We start from the raw sequence: 24633 nt of genomic DNA on the forward strand, positions 1-24633 counted from the left end.
AAGTAAATGAAGGACGAACAAAATTTATAATATTTTCGTTACGATTTGGGAAAATCCTTTGTTAATTTATAATTTCAGTTAGACTTTTGTTACGATTTGGGAAAATCCTTTGTTAATTTCTAATTTCAGTTAGACTCCTCAATTGATTTTTATGTGATGCAGTATTTTAATGTGAAATGCAAGTGATTGATCATTCAGCATGTGCTCATAAATGAGTATATGGTAAAACGGTTTTATATATTTATAGTTTATGACATATAGAATACCACGAATAGCAAGGTCAGCCTGAGATTGACGTTAAGTACTTGTTTTCTTAGTGTAAATTTACACAATTAGTTACCTATACTTTGTCTACCCTGAACACGCGGAAACCGAAATTTAGCATTGTAAGTCCATAAACTTATCCCTTCAACACCAGGACGATTTATAATTTCCAGGACATGCTTTCAGTCTGTTGTCACTTGAGAAGATATGACGTGCATTCTAAGTGACATGCGTGGAGTCTGATGAGCAAGCAGATCACTTTATTCTATCAATCTTCCCTTAGTAAGGAATCATACCAGCCAGATTAGTATGGTATTTGTAGAAGAATAAAATAAACGAACATATAACAACACTAAGGGTCTTAGGATGTGTTTCTGTAACGTTTGTAATCAATCACACCACCATACAGAACAGTGGAGTCAATATTCCTGTTTATATTATTCATCCACCACTGCCATGTACGTATACACCTTATTATGTATGAAAATGAAGCTGAACCTCATTCTAGATTCTCTTCGTCCGTTAGGTTTTGTAAAGCGACTTGCAACTCATTTCTGAAATGGACATTGCTCTATATGTAATTTACTCACTTGACATGCTTTTTATATCATTGTGAGTGATCATTTATGTGCCTTGCTGTGAGTGGAATGTATCTCTTTATAATGATTGTATTTAACAATCTGTTTTTGGACACAACAACATTCAGTTGTGACTGTGAACTTCTAATTCGATCTTGGAGTAGGTACCCAAACACTTATGATGAGCCGCAATTGACAGACAGCAGCTGTCAATTTTTACTATGGATAATGGTTTGCCATGTTCAGGTGTCTAAGCAACAGTATCATTAGTTTGGAAGCACTTTAACATCCTAATGAAATTATGAGACACTTCTGGCCAACTTACAATTGTTTGTTGTGATTGACCAATTTCCATTCGTCTTGAGGTTCTTTACAAGTATGAGACACTCAAAATCAAACTGTTTTCTTTGAAATTTATTATTGATTTGTGATCACTTTGGGGCACTTTAATTCTTGTGATTTATTACAAAGTGAAAAATTGTGTGAGACTATTACATAAAATGACATCCATGAACAAGGAACACTTGTCATTCAAGACGTTTCCTACACAACCGCCCCAAAAAAAGAAATGTATAAAGTAAATTCACGCTTTATTTCTCAGGATGTCATATTTTCCTTTTATACTGTTGCAAGGTTAGAAAAATAAGATTGCCTTACAGCCGAACCTGTCTTTTTTTATTGTCAATTTGTCTTAATTGAGCAGCACAAAGAAATTAGAGACCTTTATCTTATTGATATGACAAGAAATATTGTAAATTTTATAAGATTAGCTCTAACTCCTTTTCAAGAGAAAGTTAATCAGGAACTCTTAATCTATTCATGTGAACTGAACCGTCCATTCCTGAATTTATCTAAGTAGCTTTCCTCTGAACTCTCTTGGTGAATCAATATCTTTAAAAACGAGACCGAAACTACCCATAATATTAAACATCAACATTTCTAAAAATGTATTCCAAAGTAATCAAATGTCGAATTTACTATTGGCGACAAAGTATCGCCTCGATGGCTAGAGTGACTTACATGTATCTACTATATTCTATGATCGTTTTCTTCAGGCATGATATTGAGTAGGTACTCATCTGTATTAAACGTATGATCCAAATAATGACGACTCAGATACAGTACCTTGTATTTACTAAAACTAAAGGTAATTTGCGTACTACATGTCTATCTTACCAATTGATCAAAATTATCCTTCAGTACGATAACATCCTGAATATAGCTAGAAATATCCAGAAGTTTAATGCCACCAGTAAAACTTTCTAATTTATTATTCATGCTCCTATCGATATCATTAAAGTAATTAATAAAACGTTAAAGTCCAAGCACTAAACCCCTGAAGCACAACAAAGGTATAACTAAGCTCCATTATTAAGAAGACATAATCTAGTTAATTAATGATTTTCGCAGATAACATTCTGTGTCGGACCTTATCAAAAGCCTATTGAAAACGTAAGTACATTAAGTTGGCACCTTGCCCATCATCCAAATAATAATTAACAATGCAAGATAAGAATCAAATTTTACCTCAGTAAATCCATGTTTTTATGATACAGGTAAGTCACATACAAACTCCGACTCTCGTTTGTCACTCCCTAGGAACCTGAAGGTACAAGTCAGGACTGGTGACAACTTGTCCAGTGGTTCACTAATTATAAGCATGCACAACGTACAAGGAGGAAACAACCCCTATGTTACTCACCAGAGAGTCCTTCCCTAAGTAGTGAGTGAACATATATATAAATCTTCGTCAAATAATGGTTTAAATGTCACAATGTGATTTTTACAAAGTGTCTTTCATCAGTCTATCTAGCATCTTCACTACAGAAGTGAGCCCAAGTGACAGTTTTCAGGGTAACTGTTAGAATCCCCTTTCAAACATTGGTATCATGAGCACTTCAATTAAAATTCATTTTCAAACCATTTATCTAAGAGATTCTCTAGTTCTTCTTCATCCTAAAAACAACCAGAAATATCCAGCAGACTTGAGAATCAGATCATTGATTTCCTGTAAAATCCTGTGAAAAACACTGCCTAATCCTGCTGTTTTAGTTGTGATCTCATATCCTTTTTTGCATGTTCCAAATGATTAATATTTGGATGCTTCAGCTAATTCTCAATGTTTTCATAGAATGCTCAAGATAATGAATACTACTAACATCCTTTCTTGTATAAGCAAAAGAGAGAGAACGTACACATAAACCTTTGTCAAATAATGGTTTAAGTTTTACTATGTGATTTTTGACATCACTATCCTTTAAAAGCCAATTCCTTATTTAGACATTTTTCTTATTTGTAAGATAGTTAAAATGTCTCTACTAACTGCATCATTTAAACTCTTTGTGATTTTCTAATTAATTTTTCTAAACAAAACCTTGGCTTTCTTGTAAGTTCTGAATGTTTTCAATCAAGACGTGGTACATTTTTTATCTTTAAATTTTATCTTTATATCTTTAGTAAATCAGTCAGGTATAAGTTTATTATTCTTTTCCTTTTTGAGGAACATATCGCCTTTAATAAATTTGATTCGAAGAACTTATTATTTAAAGTAAAGAGGAATGTATAACAACATATAAACCACACCATATTTTGCTATATCCAGTACCTACGAGGCATTTCGTTCAATACCAGGACTCACCAGGGCGGCAGAAATATGATAGACATGGAAGAGGGCAAGACGCCATTTATATCATCAGTTTTCATGAACAACGACTGTTTCTGTGTGAACTAGATTAAGTTGATGACGTGTAATTTTATGAATTTTATGCAAGTCATTTACATATCATAATCAGGATGACGGTTAGTGACTCATTAATAATAATTATCCAGTTAGTTTTTAAAAAAACGATAATGCGTTAAAACATAATGAAAGTGCTCCAAGTGAGTAAATTTCATCTCTGCTTTCTATATAATATACCTCGAATTACCAATCATTTACACTTCAGATCACACAACTTATCATCAGATGCTCAGTTTATATAACAATGAACTCACAAGAGGGCGAACATTATTTTATAACAGGGATTATTTTTGAAATATTTTGTGCAATATGGTGATGATAGATGACTATGCTTCTAATTGCACTCCAAGTACGAAATGTAAACCGTATGTTCCATTACTAACACGATGCATATTTGTATTATATGTATATATATATATATATATATATGATATTTCGTATACAACAAATTAACAGCTTATATTGGATATACCAGGTCATATCTATTAAAATGTTGAATTAAATACAAGAAAGAACAGATTGATTAAGTATTCTTGGTAACAGACGTAAAATATTACAGTGACGAAATGATTAAACATTCCAAGGGACACAATACAGTATTATGTTAACAGAAATATTAAACACTCGAAGCGACAAAAACTATGAATGAAACAAAAAGCTACAAGATAAAAATAAATAAGAAAACACCAGTAAAACAGTGACAATTTAAGATTGTTCAAATACCAATAAAGGAGAAAAAAAAACAGAAGAATGGGGAAAAACAGTGAGGGAATCAAACAGCACAGTAAGGAAAAAAATATGATCAAACATCCTAAACAGTACCCACATAAAACAGTATAGATAAAAGAACAATCAACCATCTTGAGTGCCATAAATAGAACAATATAAGAATAAGAATTCTCGCACTCTGAGTTATATTAATACAAGAGTATAGACACAAGGATGATCAAACACTAATTTGATATAACAAGAGTCAATGTTTGCGTGCGCATGTCTGTCACGTAACTCCTCCTAAACTGGTTTCTAAATGGTACCAAACGAATCTTCTTGATACCGAGAATTGTATAAAAGTTTACAAAAAGGTAAATTTTTCAGTCTAGCTCTTCAATCTTTGCAGATGTGATCCTTGCTGTATAGGGCCGTGCATTATCCTGATGTAACACCTTTACGACTGATCAAAGCAGGCCCCTTTTCTTTCAGTGCAACATTCAAGCACTCTAACTGTTGGCAATAGAAGTCTGATGTAATCGTTACATTAAGTATCAGCAATTTAAAGTGGATCACACCAACAATATTCCACCAGATGCTTAACAAGACTGTCCTAGGGTGGAGATCCATTTTGGACTGTGCCTTACATTGTCTACAGCACTTAACATTTTTATAAAATATCCATTTTTCATCTCCACTCACTAACCTGTCCAAAAAAGGTGAGTTACGCTTACGAGAGTGCAGAGAAGTGCAAATGTTTACTCTTGCTCTAAGGTTGGTTTCTGTCAAATCATGGGAAACCTATTTTCCAAGTTTTTACACCTTTCCAAGCTGTTGCACTTGACAGTGAACTGTTGAATGGATTGAATTAAGCTTCTGTGCTCGTTCTTAAACTATTACAGCACAATCTTCATCAAGTGCAGCCAGCAGCAAGTCATCATTAAATTCAACAAGACGACCTGAACGTGGCGCGTCATTTGAGTTGTAGTCGCCTGATCTGAACTTCTGAAACCATCTTCGACATTTTCATTCATTGAGAGACTCCGCATCACAAACACCTTGAATATGTCGTGTAGCTTCTGCTACACTATTGCCTTTTTTAAACTCATAAAGTATTATATACTTAATGTGCTCTTCAGACATAACCATCTTCATAAGGGATTATTTGATTCATGATCTGAAAAAGTGGAATTGGGTTAGTCTCTTTTATTTGTCTGCACATTTTGTACACGTCCTACTACATATTTTAGTCATTAAAGCTTTCTACAAAGACAAAATGATGATGCACTTTCTGTATTAAATTTTTGGACATTATTTATAAAGTGACCCGATACTTTCAAAACACGCTCAGATGAATATTAGGAAGCCCAAGATAACTTCAACTGAAGATTTCATCACAAAAAAACAATAACATAAAATACTTTTTCAGGTGCCTCGAAATTCCACCTGGATTTCTGGATTGCGGATCCGAATCAATGAGCTTATAGAAGACTACAGGGAAGCACCACAGACAGTTGAACACTTGAATATGATAAATGACAATGCTTAAAATGGTGTGACTGTTACTGAGGAAAATATTCAATCATAAGAAAGAATAAAGAACAGAAACAATTCCAGCTTGTGCAGATTCATAGAAAATATTTTCCTAACAACAAAAAAGGAAACAATAACAATGTAAACGTGACTTTTCATAACAAAATTATATTATTGCATATGCAATAAAATAACAATATGCTTTAAACAAATAATTTACAGCACATAACAATTATGTTTTATATCACATAGTATATACGATACCAGGCCATTGCAGTCTCATTAAGCAACCTCTAAATATGGCCCAAAATGGTTAAAATATGACAATCAACGTTTCTTATACATTGGAAAAAGTAGGGAATGAGAGCGCTAGAATTTTAAACTTGAAATATTTCGTGCAAATAGGGACCAACATAATGACACGAATTTTCTTTGGAGGTACTGTTGTAATAATGCATTTATTATTACAACATGATCTTGGCTACTTCCTGCCAAGTAACCATACACCACAAAAATTGCAAAAATAAGTCTCAAATTTAAAGATCACATGCTTTTTTTTTCCAGTTTATATTATCATTTAATATATTTCCAAGCCGACTTTAGCTTTGTTCAGGAAAATACTTCTGTAAAATATTTTGTATGCAATCACTTTTTAATGGAACACTGGATAATTACACAGAAATTTGACCATTCATATTTAAAAGGCAAGATAACAAAACCCAAACTATATTTGGAAAGCCGTTAGTGTTCTTTACTTTGTAAAACTAGTCGGTGTTGATGTATCATCCACAATTTATTAACAGCTAAATTTCGAATTTTCTAGCCTATTGATCAAATTCAGTCCTTAACAAACAATAAAGTGAGAACTGAGATTTAAGGCTTTTAAAGTACGGTAGCTTATCTGGCTGAAACTTCTGACCAATAATCAAGTTGTAATCTAAATTTTATTTTTTTAGAAATTAATTTAAGACGTTATGCCACCTTTAAACACTTCTACAGTTGTCTTGTTTTTTGTTTTTTTTTTTGCATTTCGCACAAAGCTACTCGAGGGTTATCTGTGCTAGCCGTCCCTAATTTAGCAGTATAAGACTAGAGGGAAGGCAGCTAGTCATCACCACCCACCGCCAACTCTTGGGCTACTCTTTTACCAACGAATAGTGGGATTGACCGTCACATTATAACGCCCCCACGGCTGAAAGGGCGAGCATGTTTGGCGCGACGGGGATGCGAACCCGCGACCCTCAGATTCCGAGTCGCACGCCTTATCGCGCTTGGCCATGCCGGGCCTCTACAGTTGTCATAAAGATACCGTTTAAGCTATGATATACTATATATAGTTTTTAGCGTTGTCCTGGGATTTTATATTTTGAAACAGTTGTTGTAAGATAATGATATATTTAAAAACAGCTAGTATGGGTTGAGAAAGCACTAACAGAGGAGCGAACAACGTTTCGTCCTTCTTCGGTCATCCTTGGTGAACCTGACGATGACCAAAGAAGGACGAAACGTTGTTTGCTCCTCTGTTAGTGCTTTCTCTACCCATACCAGCCGTTGTAAATATATATAATTTTTTCTACAAGTGGGTTTTCTCGTCATCACGGATTGTTGTAAGATACGTTAAGTACATAATATTTGCTTCTGTGTTGCACTTATAAAACTAACATTTCTCTAGAGCAGAGTTCTTCAGTGCTTTCAATCTTTTCATTTCAGGTGTTTGAAATTCTTTACTGGGATTCAAAAACATAGCTTTTGAAAAGAAACTAGAAAAACTGTAGCTTTACCCACGTCATTGAGAAAAAATATTTAGTGTTTCAAATTATCTTTTAAACTGAAAATACATAAAACTTCATACCAGAAAACCAAAAAAGAATCAGTCTAATGCACCGAACAAATCACCTTAGAGATTCAAAATACATCAATGTCACCAGACAGAATGGTAATTATGCAGTAATAAGTTCATTGCAGTTAAAAACTGGTTATTAGCAGTATGCTTTAAACAAACGGTCCCCCACTGGTACAGTGGTAAGTCTACGGATTTACAACGCTAAAATCAGGGGTTCAATTTCTCTCGGTGGACTCAACAGATAGCCCGATATGGCTTTGTTATAAAAAACACACACATTAAACAAATTAGGCTCCTAATTTTATTATGAAACAAAATGAAATAACCGTTAAGTGATGGGAAATATTTAAATTAATTAAGATTGCTTTAAACGATAATAGTACTTAGAATGTGTACGTGCAGGTGCTGGAGATCAAAAGATCAGTATGTGGATAATACGTTACACTCTCTAAATTTTACTGTTCGCAAACTTAATCTCAGCTAGAATACAGTGAGATAAAGAATATTATGAACGGCTTAATGCATTTCAGATATTATTTTCGGACCTTCTTCTTTAGTTTTAAAGATTTTGTATAATTCTACTTCTAGGAAGAGCACAGGAGATAGTACATCAAGCAACATTTAAGACTGCGTATTCTTTAAACGTTCAATTTGTGATCACAAAAATACATATTACTGAAATTCATCTCTTGAAAACTTGAAATTTACCCATAACTGTTGTTGTGATTCGTTTTAGTGTAAACTTACACAAATGGATATCTCAACTTTGTACACCGCGGAAATCGAATTCCACATTTTAACACTATAGGTCCGTGACCTTACCATTGATTCAGCAGGAGACTTTCTCTTCACCACAGTTGATTATATTCTGGTATGAACTTACCCCAGAAAAATATTGAAGAAAAAAAAAGGACATATGAAAGCTTAACACACGAAACATTACATTACACTAGTGAGCTTTCAACAATCCTAATATTTTGTGTTCGAATATCTCAAGGTTAGTATGCAGATAACTGTGAAAAACTTACATTGTAATTATATCAGAAAGACCGTTCAGGACTAAAGAAGAGTTACCAAAAGCATTCATTTCAGACAAATTCGGTCTGGTATGACCTGGTAGTTGGGGCTCTCGGCTTCTGATCTACAGTCACAGTATCAAAACCGTTCATCGAACGCACTCGTCCTTTCAGCCGTGGAAGTGTTATAACATAACGATTAATTCAACTGTTAGTTGGTTAAAAAGTAGTACAAAAGGTGAAGGCGGCTGTTGATGACTAGCTGCCCTTTTTCGTAGTCTATTACCTCAAAATTAGAAACGGTTAGCACAAATCACTCTATAATGGCTTTCCGCAAAATTTAACACAACAAACTAACGATGTGAGATATATTATTTGGTACTAAAGAGGAGTCGTCAAGAACTATCCTTTCTAATATAGATCAGAAACTTTAGTTAGTGCTAAGAAAGAAGTTCCAAAATTATCATTCTGAAGATACGAGCTTGTTGTCATTGAATAAAAATTACTAGTATTACTCTGTATTTGTTTCTCATTCATACAGTGCCTAAGACAATACATGAAAATATACCATGTTTATCTGAATTTGAACGTAGGAGCAGTTGATAGCTGAAAGATTTGATATCTAAAAATAATATAAGAGATGTGTATTTTGTATATTTTCTCACATCTTACTTCTTTTGATCAGTAAAACATTAAATATTTTACTCTGTAATTTCTATTTACTTTAGCTGATTAGTCAAATAATCTACTATTCCATTATTATTTCAATTATTTTAACAAATTACAGTCCCAGGGACGTGTTTATCAATGACTTAAATAAATCTACGCCAGTTTTTGTAATCAGTCAATCAAATTGTTTGCTTACAGTATTTGGCAATCAAACAATATTCAATTTCTATGGTGTAAACGTCTTTTTTTAAGGTGGCGAAGTTTAATTAAAATTTATCATTCTTGTCATAAAACATTAGCATTAGGCCTAAATAAAAATTACATTATAAATAATATTCCAACCATTACTTTGTTGTGTCCAGCCAGCCCGATGAGCTTTGTACTGAATGAAATGCTTCGTTGATAATGGATATGACGGTCATAATGTGTTTGAAATGCTAGAATACATTCTTCTTCCTCTTCCTGGAAAAAACCCTAAGGGGCTAAACAAAATATGTAGGGTTAGAATACTATAAAGCTAATAATAATGTCTTACACAAGTAAGTACACTTATGCTCATTAATAAAACATCAAACAATCTGCACAGAAGTTAATAAGTTAGTTAAACAACTTACTAAGGATATAACAAAATTTACACTTCAGTTCATCAATTTTTAACCAGCAAGTCAAACAAATTTACACTTTGTTCATTAGTCAGCAAATATCAACTGGTGGTTCAGCGGTGATTTTACAGATCTACACTGCTAAAACCCGGCGTTCGAATTCCCGTGATGAACAGCTCATTGTACAGTTTTACAATAAATAATCAACAGTTAATCTCTTAATTATTTTTTTAAATTTCGCGAAAATCCGTATGAGGGCTATCTGCGCTAGACGTTCCTAATTTATTAGTGAAAGACTAGAGAGAAGGCAACTAATCTTCGTAACCCACTGTCAACATTTAGGCTGCTCTTTTACCAGTGAATAGTGGGATTGTTTGTAACATTATGACCCCTTCGTGGCTGAAAGGATAAGTATGTTTGGTGTGATAAGGATTCGACCCGCGACCCTATAATTACGAGGCAAGTGTCCTAACCACTGTGCCAAGTCGGGCCTATTCTCTTAATAACTAGTTAACTAAACAAATTATTTTATTGGGATATCTGTATCTTTGCGCTAACTACTTGAGGGTTTTTTTTTTCCTCTTGAGTGTATGAAATGATTTCTAGATGAATGAACAAATAGCCACCAATAAAAAACTTGTAAAATGTTGTTTATTTTAATTATTTACTTATGATAAAACGTTAATTTAATGTCTTAAAGGAGTTTTTACACTCACATTAAGTTGTTGGTTTAAACCTAAATTTTTCTCCGGATATTTTTAATCATGTCAATCTCCTAATAACTCTCTCCATAAATCGTCTGGAATGATATGTAACAGTTAGGAGAACAATGAAAATTACGAAATGCATTAAGCCTGGTTTAACGGTTTAGTGAGAGTGACCAGTTACAGACAGAAGGGTTTAGAGACACAGTGGGGTCAAACAGCTTTGGACTCTTTTGAATCTGATGAATATTTGATTTGGCCGACTAGTCTACACGGACTGTGGTATCATTCAGGTTGAAAATTTCAATTTCGTTCTCTGAAAGCATGCTTTGTTCCAATACTGGTATGGATACGGAACAGTGTCTTGTGGCCAAGAAAACAACCTGCTGTAGGACAAACTGTATGTTATTAACAGCAGTGATGATTAGCAATTTTTTACTTTTGTAGCTCAGACTGTGGCAACTCAAAACATTTTCAGTGGATTTCCTCTACTTCACATACCAAATTTCAAGAAAATCTGTTACGAAATACCTGAGATATAAGATCTTCAATTTTGATTGAATTTCGATTCCAGATTGCAAGTCGAGCGCTCGAACCATCTTGTTTCGTAGGAACAAATACCATTATGTAAACAAAATTTGGAATTATTACCATGCAAGCTGTAGGTTGAGCTATGTATTTTCATAGAGTTTTATTTATCCAGAATATTATTCAAGATCATAAATTTACGTTGTAGGTCTATAGCAGTAACTGGGTTTCACTATTAATCATTCAAAGTCATCAAAATGGCGTGAGTTTAGAATGCTTATTGTGAGACTTGCATATACCTAACAGTTGTGTATTGATAACTTCTGGGGAATTTTCAGCTTCAGTTTAATAGTGGAAGATAAAGTATTATGTTATTGTGTATGTATGGTGAAAGTTATCATCTTAAAGATCGTATATTTTAAACGGACAGTTAAGACTACTTTTAAACCCTAAATCCCAAAGTGTATATTTGAATAAGAATTAGGAGATAAGGTTGTTTCACTCCAACATTTACGAATTACCTGAATACATTGTAACATATTTTAAAGGTTTTGACAGCTCTTAAGACTTTTAATAACAATATGACCTTTTTTTTTATAACTAATACCTTTACATATGATCATCATTTCACTGCTGTTTTATCACGAACAGCAATTTCTCATTCAATAGAATGTGATTTATAATAGTTACTGATTGCAACATGTTTTGGGATGGCTACCTTACATTTACTACTTATATTAATTTACTTCAAACACAGAAGTTTGAGGCACCAAAGACGTAGAAGATCGGATATTTGTGTTAATGGGTCTTTAATCATAAAATTATAAAAACGAAAAGAAGTATTATGAACGTTTCTTATTTTTAAAAAAGTTTTCTTTAAATGTGTTTTAAATACAGAGTGAACCAAACCAAATAAACAGACAGATAAATAAACCCATATTTTTCTTGTGCTAGTTCTATAAATGAAAACGCTTATCCATGCAAAATTATAATTTTCTTATTTACACGTGCCATAGAGACAAACTTTTCATGAACAAGTGAACGATACCTTAACTTTTAGCCAATAATCCTAATAGCAAATTACCGACTTTAACCTTTCCTAACATTAAAGATGAAGGCTTTCAGCCCTTTTATGTGACTGATGGAATTGAGCAACCGTAACCACTCCGCATTGCTGATTCGATAGAAAAGAACATATATTTTCTTTGAATTTTCATTGGCTGACATATAGCGTAAAATCGAACTTAAGTTAATCAGTTGCGTGGTTGTCTCTTGTAACACACTTGGTTGTCTGGTATTGATTGTGTTTCAGAGAACTACCAGAAGAACAGCAAGACAAAACAAGAATATTTTGGTATAACTACAAACGTACTGCTGAATGCAGACGCATTGATTGATTAGTTGATTGCTACTGAAATTAGCATAAAGCTACACGAGGCCATCTGCGTTAACCATGCTTAACTTTAGGATAATGGAATTTTACCATCACACCTTTATAACGAATTTACAGTCCCAAAGTGTGAAGTGCGATTTTGGTAGTGGGGGGGGGGGAGGTAACGGAATGCAAAACGTGGAGCTTGAGCTCCACAGTCCGGCACGTTAACTGCTGGGCCACTCCCGACCTAAAGCATTGAGACAAACACAGTACTGTTATAAGCTAGCAAACTACTTAACAATAACTAGTACGAGTACAAGCATACTACTGAGAGAGGCCTGTTTAGACCAAACAGTCTTCACACTGTTATGTGCACTGTAGTAAGTGCTTGAAACACTATAATAAAGCAGCTAAAAGCTACATATTTACAGGCATGATGAAGCCGAAAATTATATATTATAATACACGCACATTTATTATAAACATTCTCAGAACATGAATAACTAATGATATAGATTGTAAAGAGACTGACTGTGAAAAGGATCAGTAAAACATCCACTAGGTTAAACACCACTCATTTTACCCTGTATATTTGATACTGAGATTATCCAGTTTTCAACGGACAAGAAAAAAAACAGATGATTGAGCTTTTTATATTACAACGATTTTGAATATGCAAACTAACAAGTCACGTGGTAAATACTATTGATATAAAGTTGCGGTGGAATGAGATGTATCATAACTACATTGTGACATTTTTGGCGTTTCGCATGTTGTATGATGCTACTAAAAACTGATCGTTCTTGGGAATGGTATGTTTGTTTGTTTTTGTTTGTTGAATTTCTCGCAAAACTGTACGAGAGCTATCTGTGATAGCCGTCTCTAATTTAGCAGTATAAGACTACTGAGAAAGCAGATAATCATCATCACCCACCGCCAACTGTCAGGCTACACTTTTACTAACAGATAGTGGGATTGACCGTTATATTATAATGTCCCACGGAGGCGAGCATGTTTGGTGTGACGCGGATTCGATCCCACGACTCTTAAATTACGGGCCAGGGAATAATATGTAACAATCCTTTCTAACTCAAAATATTCATAAACTAGATAATGAGGATATGGATTTCGAATTTCTGAATGGGAATTTCCCTTACACTTAATGACGTTGGAAAGTATTATGGATCAACTTAGGGCACTACTGCCATCTATCAATTAACATCAACTTTTATACTTGTTTGTTTTAAACTTAAATCACTTGCAACACGTTTGTACAATTACGGTTTTAAGTATAAACATAAAGAAAATGACTAAATTAAAGTGAAATAAAAAAATTATTAGAATATATTTCCAAAAAATCTAGGTTTTTACATTTGAGTCAAGAAAGAATTGGTGATATACCTATCTACCCGGGTTGATTAATGCGAAAAAAAGGTTATTGCTGATTGCTTGATAAACGTCTAAAGAAAAGTAAATGATAACATATACATATCTAAATGGGTTGATTAATATGTACAGGATAAAGGTTTTCATTTAAAATGAATTTTAACTTTCAATGAGCTTCACATCTTCACACAAAATTCACTCCTCACGCCTTAATTAAAGGTTGATAAACTGTTCTCAAATATCTTAAATCACAAGAAAATGGAAAATCTGCTTTTTACTACGATAACAGCGAGTATAAGGTATCTTCTCATCAAATTCATTTATTTTCTTCCTAAAGTAATTCAATGTGGTGATTAACGTAGCTGTTCATTCTTAATTTATCTTTGTATTATACAGTTGCTTAACCATTTAATCCTTTAATATGTCGTTTTTAATTTTTTAGCATGAAAATAAAACATCGATTAAAGACTGTATTCTTATAAGATATATAATACTTGTTTAATGATAAAATTTACCAGCAAAGAGTTAAAATGCGTATAAAATCATATAATAATATTAACAAATGTCTGTATTAATACGAAACTAAATTCATAACTGGAATACTGCTGAAGTCAGTTTATGTTTAAATAATTACAAAAGCAATATTTAGATTTGCATTATTATTATAACAGTAAATATGTATTTGTTTCATAAAATTAAATTTAAGAGAGTTTCTAAGATTTCATAAACTTTTAATTGGTTTTTCACAATGATTACTTGTCTACTGCATATGTATCTTTAGGTGTTTTTACTTTTTTATTGCAAGACAACCACTGAAGTTTAGCAACTTATAATTAAAATAATGCAGCTCTGTTTCTAAATACACAGATATAGGTTACATTTAAAGAAAAAATAGAACTTCTATAGTAACAGGGGTTTGCTTTATACTGTTCAACAATAGCAGTAGTAATACGGCCATATCCGAAGTGTAGATATATGTTAGGCTTAATATGCAAAACATTTTAAATTACCTTCATCAAATAACATACTTAGGGATTTTGTAAACCATTCGTACGAAATATTTCGAATAACACCTTAAATTATTTTTAATATTAAAGTTATATATTATTGGTAGAATGTATGCGATTCCCAATATATTTGCATAGTTTGTATTATTTAAGTAGATAGGAGTCTCAGTAATAACTTTATTTACAGATGTCATATGTTCCTTTAATACCTATAACGTATGCAATTAATCTAATGGTGGCTTAGCTTGTATTTGTTTTTTTTACTGTTGTTTGTTACATTTTCAAAGATGCTACGAACAATACATATAAACAGGTCGGTGTCACTTGTAACTCAACACAAAACATTTGACTATTTGAAACATTTCGAAATACAGAAATGGTGCAGCAGGTACAAATGATTGTGATAATCATTAGTGTTAATCCACTATCTCGTACGTTAGAATTATTTGTAAGGGGAACCCCTTATTAAACGAATAAAATAAAACTTCCGTACATATCCAGTCTCATTAAAACACAGAAAGAAGTTGCTAATGCTGCAATTCATTTTATTAAAATGATTAATCTGATATTCATTTTTGAAAGCTCGTTTCGTTTTACCCAAGCAGAAAAATGAAGAGCATAACTGAAGTATATTTTACACGTATACATACAATTTAAGGATTGTTTGTCTGTTTGTTTTGGAATTTCGCACAAAGCTGTTCGAGGGCAATCTGCGTTAGCCGTCCCTAATTTAGCAGTAGGGAAGGCAGCTAGTCATCACCACCCACCGCCAACTCTTGGGCTACTCTTTTACCAACGAAAAGTGGGATTGACCGTCCCATTATAACGCCCCCATGGCTGGGAGGGCAAGCATGTTTAGCGCGATTCGGGCGCGAACCCGCGACCCTCAGATTACGAAGCGCACGCCTTAACGCGCTAGGCCATGCCAGGCCTCACAATTTAAGGACAACAAGGGACCTGTTTATCCATTTAAGCCGTCTCATCCATTATAATAAAAAATAAAACACTCAAAGCCAGTCTTTAACACTCAAATATTTATCAAACTTCCCCTTAAGCTCCCTTAAATTAACCGCATTTTCTACATCTGAAGTCAACCCGTTCCAAAGGCTAAACATCCTATTAAAAATGTAGCTGTCTCAGCTGATAAGGACTCGTACTCTGCTAAAAATTATTCTTGTTTCTCTCAGTATTACCATTCTCATAATTAAATATGAAAAAAGATGACGTATAAACATTATCAATGCACTTAACAATCTTACAAACATTAATCAGATCTCCTCTAATCCCTTTTAAAAAACACGAGAAAACAAGAGTTTTACGGGGATTGAGTTAAATCAAAAAGAGTAAAGAACCTAGCACTGAACTCATACGTAACCCACTTGCGACATGAATCCACTTGACTGAACTGCGTTTTTAACAAGCTTCTTCTTTCTTTCATCCAGCTAGTTTTCAATCCAATTAATCAATCTATCTCCACAGCTACAGAAACAATTTTTTTAACAAGCCATTATGTGACACATTATCAAATGTTTTTTTTAAATCCCTATCGGCACAACATAAATCAGTAAATGTCAAATGAGTAGTACGGCAACATTTTCCTAGTAAAACCGAACTGCCTATCTAAGGACATTTTAAACTTTCTTCAATGAATTTTTAAAATACTTTTCATAAGACTTTCAAACAATTTTATGCCACTGAGGTAAGACTAAGAGGTCTGTAGTTATTAGGACATTTTAAAAAAAGTCAATTCCCTTGAGAAGAGAAGACTCTTGTAAGACTAGAGGGAAGGTAACTAGTCATCACTACCCACCGCCAACTCTTGAGCTACTCTTTTACCAACGAAAAATGGGATTAATCGTCACATTATAACGCCTCTACAGCGAAAAGGGCGAGCATATTTGGTGTGTCTAATGCCTTAACCACCTAGCTAGGCCGGGCCATCTCACTATAGAATTACTTATTAATTTCGTAACTGTCATCTGGTGGTCTGTAAAAAAATCCAACCAGAGCTTTTTACCTTCATACAACTAAAAGATATTCAAACAGATTCACCCTAATTGCTATCAGGAATTAACAATTTTGAACAGGATGTGACTCACATTTTACATATTAGGCCACTCTTCACCCTCTTTTCAGTACCCTATTCCTTTTAAACAACCTATAACCCTACATTTCAAAGATATTCGTACCGTCATCTGTCTATTTTTAACCAGGTTTTAGTTGTTCCCATTACATCAAAATATAGTCTGTTGTGATCTGTACTCTAAAATCATCTAATCCCTTCTGTTACTTCCAACATTTCGATAATAACATTTTAATGTATCATTAAAAGTATATTTGTACTTTGTTCTGTACATTTTATGTTTTCTTAATTATTCTGGCTCTCGCCACTGTCAAGCACCAGTATCATGTTGCCCTTACAGTTGAGTTAATACACTTGCAAACACGCCAGCTCCCACAATATTTAAATGTAAACCATCCATTGAAAAAGTTTTGTTTTCACATTGAACTGATTCCATGAATCCATGCAGCCAAGTTGTTCACCCTTATATATTAACCTACATATTCAAACACACAGACCTACTTATGATTTTATTCCCATAATTAAGTCTTGGTAGTATCTCTGATGGCATTTAGCTGTTATGGCCCTTCTTTAAGGCCTTTATCAGTGCCTGTGCTTAATAATTGCTCCTCTGACCTATCTTTACCTATATATTAGCTCCGGTGTGCACTACAAAGACTGCATTACTGCTAGCATCATTTACTATATCACTTTCTCTATGAATTATATCTTCTACCCCTTCTCCTGGATAGCATAATGCAATTGTTTTATCCTATTGGTTCCTATATTAATCGTGTACCGTTATAAAAATCACCTGTAGCATCGCCTTATTTCATTTCCATCTCTGTCTTTTCATTTTATTATTCTCTTCTCCACTAGCTGTTCATTTTTTCACCCAAACACTAAAATTTATTACTTTCTAGAAGCTGCTCATTATAATTAAATCTACTACTAATAGCCCTATTAGTACTGTTTTTAATTTCATTAAACACCTCATTAGCCACTGTATCCTTATGGAAATGCTTAGGCTTCTCTTTAAATCTTGTGATCATTTCTCACAGTTTACCACTTCCTTTATCCACTGCCGCTAATCTATTCATAATAGCTTAGAACTTCTCCTCCGACCTATAAACTCTACATAGAAATTGTGAATCTTCATTATTAGTTTCCCTTATGTTACATATTTGTCCCAAGTTCCAAAATAAAACATACTTGCACCCATCGCAATTTACAAACTGTGAGTGCTTACACCTACATTACTCTTAACAATTGTAACCTATGAATAAATAACGAACACTAAATACGAGTGGTCTATTGAACAACACTGAAAAATCTAACTTTAGATTTAAATATATCACGCTATTTTTCATTACTTTATATTCTCATTAAAGTAATAAAGTTTAATTTTAAAATAAGAAATGACAAATAAGTAAAACTTAGATTATATTCATGTAATAATACACTTTATTCGCCTTATTTGTAACTTATTAGTAACTGGATATGTTTAATACTGTTTAATTTACGATTTGGCTAAAGTCGCGTCATAATTGCTCAGTCAAACAGTATTAAACTGTAGATAAATGTAACACCAAAATCCTCTATTAACCGGTGCTTGTACCGTTTGTTGTCAACGTCAGTACCACAGATATGATGTATCCAATTTCTAGTTTCACGCGATTAAAAGCTAATTTAGACAATTTATTCTGATGTATTAAATTCTCAAAAGATATTAAATAATAATACAAGCAGATTATTTTTCTTACTCAGCTAACACTGGTAAAAAACTTTTTATTTCAATCTCATATTTAAAAGTCTTATTATCCTATCATCCAATATTAGTAGTTACTTAAAAATTAAAAATTAAATGACTAACGATCTAATATTAAGCCTAATGTCAACCTTACTCTCAGCTGTACCTGTAGCAATAAAACCTAAAAGTGTCCAGTTCTTCCGAAATTAACTACAATACACCAAAGTAACGATTATGGTCTTTAGAAATACTAAAATAGTACTTATATTCCACGCAAAAACGTTGTAATCTATAAATACAAGGCTTTTTTTGTCTCAGAGTTCAAATCTTTTGTCTGTTTCTCTCTAAGAGATCAATCCATTTTAATCAAACATAAAAATAAAGAGTATCAGAGGCACGGCATGGCCAGGTGGTTAAGGTACTCGATTTGTAATCTCGCCCTTTCAGCCATGGGGGCGTTACAATGTGATGGTCAATCTCACTATTCGTTGGTAAAAAGAGTGGCCCAAGAGTTGGCGGTAGGTGGTGATGACTAGCTGGCTTCCCTCTAGTCTTACACTGCTAAATTAGGAACGGCTAGCGCAGATAGTCCTCGTGTAGCTTTGCGCGAAATTCAATACAGACCAAACCAAGAGTATCAAAGTATCTTCGAAAAGCCTAGTACAAACAGGAGAATGGATATTGTTAGTTAAAGGCTACAGTTCATGCAGTGGTCATCCTGTAGTATTTCTGTCAGTTTTAACCAAAGAAGGAAAGGGACACTACCAATTCATGTTATAATATAAGCAACTACTAACTTCCAACAGCTGAGCATGTTTTAACCAAACAACAGAATGGATAGCAATACCTCACGCTACAGTATGACTAATTATATTCTTTAAACGTTTCAATTCGTTTTAACGAAACGTGAAAAATGAGTGAAACAAGTTACATAACAATATGGACAGTGGTTATCTTCTAACAGCCTAACGCATTACTTTGCACTGGATTTCTTCACTACGTTTTTCAACATGATTTGAAAAAAAAACTTATTCCCAATAACGCTTTGGAAGCTACGGGTGTCCTGAAGGTGAATTTGTTTCATATTAAGTAACTAATAATAATTGTTTTAAAGGAACGTTTTATAAAAAAAAATGGAAAATAATGAATCTGACCCAATCATCTAAAGCAGTGGTTCCCAACATTTTTTATGCCACGCACCCCCTAACAAATTTTAATATGTTCTCGCACCCCTCACAGTAGTAATTATTTATTTAAGATTAAAGGTGAAGGTGACCCAAACAAATGTTATCTCGCACCCCTGGTTGGGAACCACTGATCTAAAGAGTTCTTATCATGCTCTTTAAGGTTAACTAATTCAGGAAATATGTTTTTAATATCAAGAAATACTTTATTTTAGGACGTTCAACATTAGTTTTTTAACGAATGATAGTAAAACATGAAAGAGAACATTAAACTCAATGAGATAAACTAAACAACATAAAATAGAGTTAAGTAATACCTGGATACACTTAAGAAGAACAAATATGGAATAATAGAGTAAAGGAATGTCCACGTAACGAACTCGAGCAACAAATGTTACATAAATTGGCTAGAAATAAACCAATAACTCTTGGTATAGAGCAAAATAGTATAGTAGACACGATCATATGGTGACAGTTTCACCGTCACCGTTTTCAAGGATAGAAACTATATCCTTGACTTTAGAAATTAGATGTACATAAGTATTTAATTCGTTTAATAAGTAAAATGTATTATTGACTTCAGAAATAAGTCTTTCGTTTGTTTGTTGCTTTAATCAGAAAACTAAATAACATACGCTTTGTAATGTTCCCATCATAAGTATTGAAAACTGGTGTTTTGTGTTATAAACCGTCGTTACCGCTGAACCACTGAAGAACTTAGAAATAACACGTAAATGATAATATATATATATGTGTGTTCATATTTTGGCATTTAGATCAGTTAAGAAACAAACTATGTTATTGGTTAGTTTTGAATTTCATGCAAAGCTACTCGAGAACTATCTGCGCTAGCCGTCTCCAATTTAGCAGTGTAAAACTAGAGGGAAGGAAGCTAGTCATCACCACCCACCGCCAACTCTTGGGCTACTCTTTTACCAACGAATAGTGGGATTGACTGTAACATAATAACGCCCCCACGGCTGAAAGGGCGAACATGTTTGGTGCGACGGGAATTCAAACCCGTGACCCTCGGATTACGAGTCGAGTGCCTTAACCACCTGGTAATGCTGTGTTAATTGTATTCTTGAGTTTAGAAACGAGATATAAGTGATATAATGCATAGATGTTTGCTTTCTGAAATTTAATTAAGTTTTGAAATAACGCATAACTAGTGTGTAGTACAAATGTTCACACTGTGACAATTAAAGACATCTAATTAAAGACGTTGCTTAACGTCTCTGATGCGGTTTAAATTTGTACTGAAATATCGTATCTGGTACTAGTTGCCTTTAATTTTTCTTTTAAAACAATTCACTTGAATATAACTATTGGTAGAGAAGACTGTCTGTATTACCAACAAATATAACCACAAACTAGGAAAGACCACAAGACATGAAAAAATAATGAAAAAGTATTCAAAATAATTGACACGTGTTAAACTGCTTGATGAAAGACTTTTGCTCGAAATGTTGCAAATAAACGCGAGTTTTACCTATTTGGAACACTTTTTCATGATTACAATAAATATAACCGACGAGTTACTCTTTGCAACTACAGTTTATTTAATGAATGCAACGTTAATTGTTCAAACTCTACTGGATGATGAATTTATATTTATATTAGTATGTTATCACGCTAGATTAAATCCCATTGTTACGTCACGTGAAGAGGGTTATTACATATTTCTGTCATATACAAATCAAATAGAAATCAAATAGATACTATTAATAACTTAATTACATATAACTATTTGGCAACTAAGTAACATTCACACCACTTCTTTATTTTTTTGTATTATCTAACAAAAAACTATTTGTAGGACAGTATTGTTTTTCATTGCCAAAGTTAAGCATTTTGGTTAAAGAGAAGCGAAATTCCTTGTTTGTGTTCTAGCCGTCATTTGTTAATCATACCTATGGAAGACGCAATTAATCACTTCTTTGATTTATCGTTGTTAATACTTATTGATGAGTTTTGGAATACAGTAAACCTAAGAACAATCTCTTGTCTTGTTTCACCATAAACCCTCGGTTTTGTCGATGAGAAAAACACATTACATTTTCAACAAATAAAATGTTTAAAAATGTACAGAACAGTTTGTTGTTTGTTCTCTTTTAGATTTCTGTGATTGGTTGATATCTGTCAACACAATGTTGTGTGGAGCGTCTTTGTCACTCTTAAATTTACAGTTACTGTTACTTATATCTTTAATATCATGTCTGTCAGTTTTGAAAGTTTGACTTTCAAGATCGTTATCACATACGAATAGAAAACTTTAAATTATGTATTATATATCATAACTGAAGTAGTTTTATTAATAGAAAAATGTATAAGGAACCTATACTTGTTAACATTTAAAAATATGCATATAAATTAATTTACACTGTATGTTTATCCGCAAATTCGTTCAACATTTTTATAGCTAAAAGGACCAAACTTAGAAGATTGACTCGGGATGACTCGAGGGGAAGATGTTCTTATCTATATGGTGTATCCCCTCAATCTAGAGGAAGCCAAGAGGCCCACAACGTATTCATAAAGTAATACAATCATGAAGGGAACATAGGTGTAGGTTTTTCAGAGCCGCTGAACCTGAATATGGTATCGGATGTGGTGTTTCTTGTTTCTTCTCGGAATCCCGAGGGCGTCATTTGAAACTGTCTTCATATTCTCACTTGCAAGCAAGCAGGATTAAATGTGGTACATATGCTCTTGTCCTCATGAGGTTTCTGTGTTTCTACGATTTCCTCTTGGGATAGCTATAGAAGTATTTGGGAATAATGGAGGAACTTCAGTTCCTTGGGGCCTCTGTGAACCGCAAAGAAGCCTCTTAACCTCTCCGCGAAGCACAGGCAGTTTATTTTAATAGATATAAAGAAGACATGCTTAAACAACCTTCTTTATAACACAGTATAGTGCTTTTAATTTGCCATAATCTTAAATGTCCGTTAACAACTGTATTAACTTTTATATGGATTAATAACAACAGATTCACCTTCCAAACTGGGCGTATTGCTCCTGCACGTTAAATGAAATTAGACATAATGTGAATTAAAAGTGAATGTTATAAAATAACACCAGATACACTTTCAGAACATGGGGTATTTCTTCTGTAAACTGCAGATGAGATATAACAATAGCTAAAAGTGAACATCCTTTAATAATACCAGATACATTTTAAGTCTGAGAGTGTTGTTTCTACAGGCTAACGAATATAAAAGATAAGGCTAATTATAACTAAATTTCCTTTAAAATAATACCAGGTATACTTTGGAATTTTGTATTCCAATGTTCTTGCAAATATAGCATTTTATTATGCATATATATCTTTAAAATATTTTAAGAATTGTTAAACTGTCTTACCACTGAGAAACACTTGGTTTAACACTCATAACTTGATATAACAGTGTCAGCAGTCAGAACTTCAACACTGATGAGATTAGTTAAAGTGTCTTATCGCTGGGAAAAATCCGTTTTGACAGTCATTACGACTTCAAGAACAGAATTCTGCATTATGATAATTACAATAAGGAAAACTACAAGCAAAAGCAACACAAATCCAACGGCAACGAGCAGCATCGCGTGCAGCTGGAAACTAAGTTATCGCCGGTAAAACACAAGCGGTTTAACCTACGTGAGTACGCAAGATAACTCTCAATCGCAACGGAAGAGAAGGAAGACGTGTTTCATGGTGAGGCTCTAAACGTATAAACTCAGCTGGCGACCATAAACGATTGATAGATTATTAGATGAGGGCAAAATCTCTCTCTCTCCTAACGAGTGGGAACGATCACTATTGATATTCATCGGTACCATAAGTTTATCAAGATAAGTTGTATTATTATGCAAAGTATGATAAGAATGTAATGCTAGAAATTCTGACTCTCAAGAAATGCAGAAGTTTTATAACAGCAATATGAAAGAACAGGACTCCAGAGACTACGATAATAGAGAATGTTCAGAAAACATAATAGAAGAAATATTTAATTGTAGTTGTTACATTTTTACCAACAATATCCGCTAAAGAAAGATTTAAGAAAGTATTAAAAAACTTAAATAGGAAACTTTTATAAGTTCATAAAGCGTTAAAACTTACACACACATATATATATTATCTTTTAATGTTTACAGAAATACTAGTATGTCTGAAATACAGACCTCTTATTTGATGCATATATTAAAATTAATCTGAATCCAGAGTTCTATGTCATTTTAGTAGAAAACTCTGTTAAAAATTCTCTAAAAGTGCGCTTTCAGGTGTTTATAAATACTTTTAAGTTAAATTATTTTTTAAAAAATAAATTCATATTTTTATTGTATTAATTATTTATTGAAAGTTACTTGTGTTATTATATTTTACTCCCACTCATGCATCAAGTTCATTGTACAATATCGGTTTTTATTTACTCTGATTTTTAATCTAAAGAATTGTTTCCTGAGTGGTTATTTCACTGACTATGTAACTGTAATTAGTTCCCATTATGTTTGAGTTTACTGTTTGCTTAAATCAGTTACAGTCATGTGAAAAAGTTAGGACTGTGTATTTTTGTGACATTTTTGGATATATAGATATTTAATCTCAATTTTAACAATGCTGAGAGATTATAGGAATATAACTAAACAATTAAAACTGAAGAAAAGACTTTCCAAGATCTTCTGTAAATGTAATTCTACAAAAATGCAT

General features: G+C 33.1%; 1 long non-coding RNA gene across 1 annotated transcript in view; it reads right to left on the reverse strand.

Moving 5' to 3' along the window:
* The window catches only part of LOC143239082 (uncharacterized), a 34296-nt gene extending 10713 nt beyond the window's left edge, over positions 1 to 23583 (reverse strand). Inside the window, exons 1-2 of the long non-coding RNA XR_013021017.1 lie at positions 23313 to 23583; positions 9700 to 9833 (exon numbers count right to left, since the gene is read on the reverse strand). This is a non-coding gene — a long non-coding RNA (uncharacterized LOC143239082). The remainder of the gene's footprint in view (positions 1 to 9699; positions 9834 to 23312) is intronic.
* Positions 23584 to 24633: the final 1050 nt, after the last annotated feature.

Source organism: Tachypleus tridentatus, chromosome 13 (genome assembly GCF_004210375.1).
Source record: "Tachypleus tridentatus isolate NWPU-2018 chromosome 13, ASM421037v1, whole genome shotgun sequence".
Classification (NCBI taxonomy): Eukaryota; Metazoa; Arthropoda; class Merostomata; order Xiphosura; family Limulidae; genus Tachypleus; species Tachypleus tridentatus.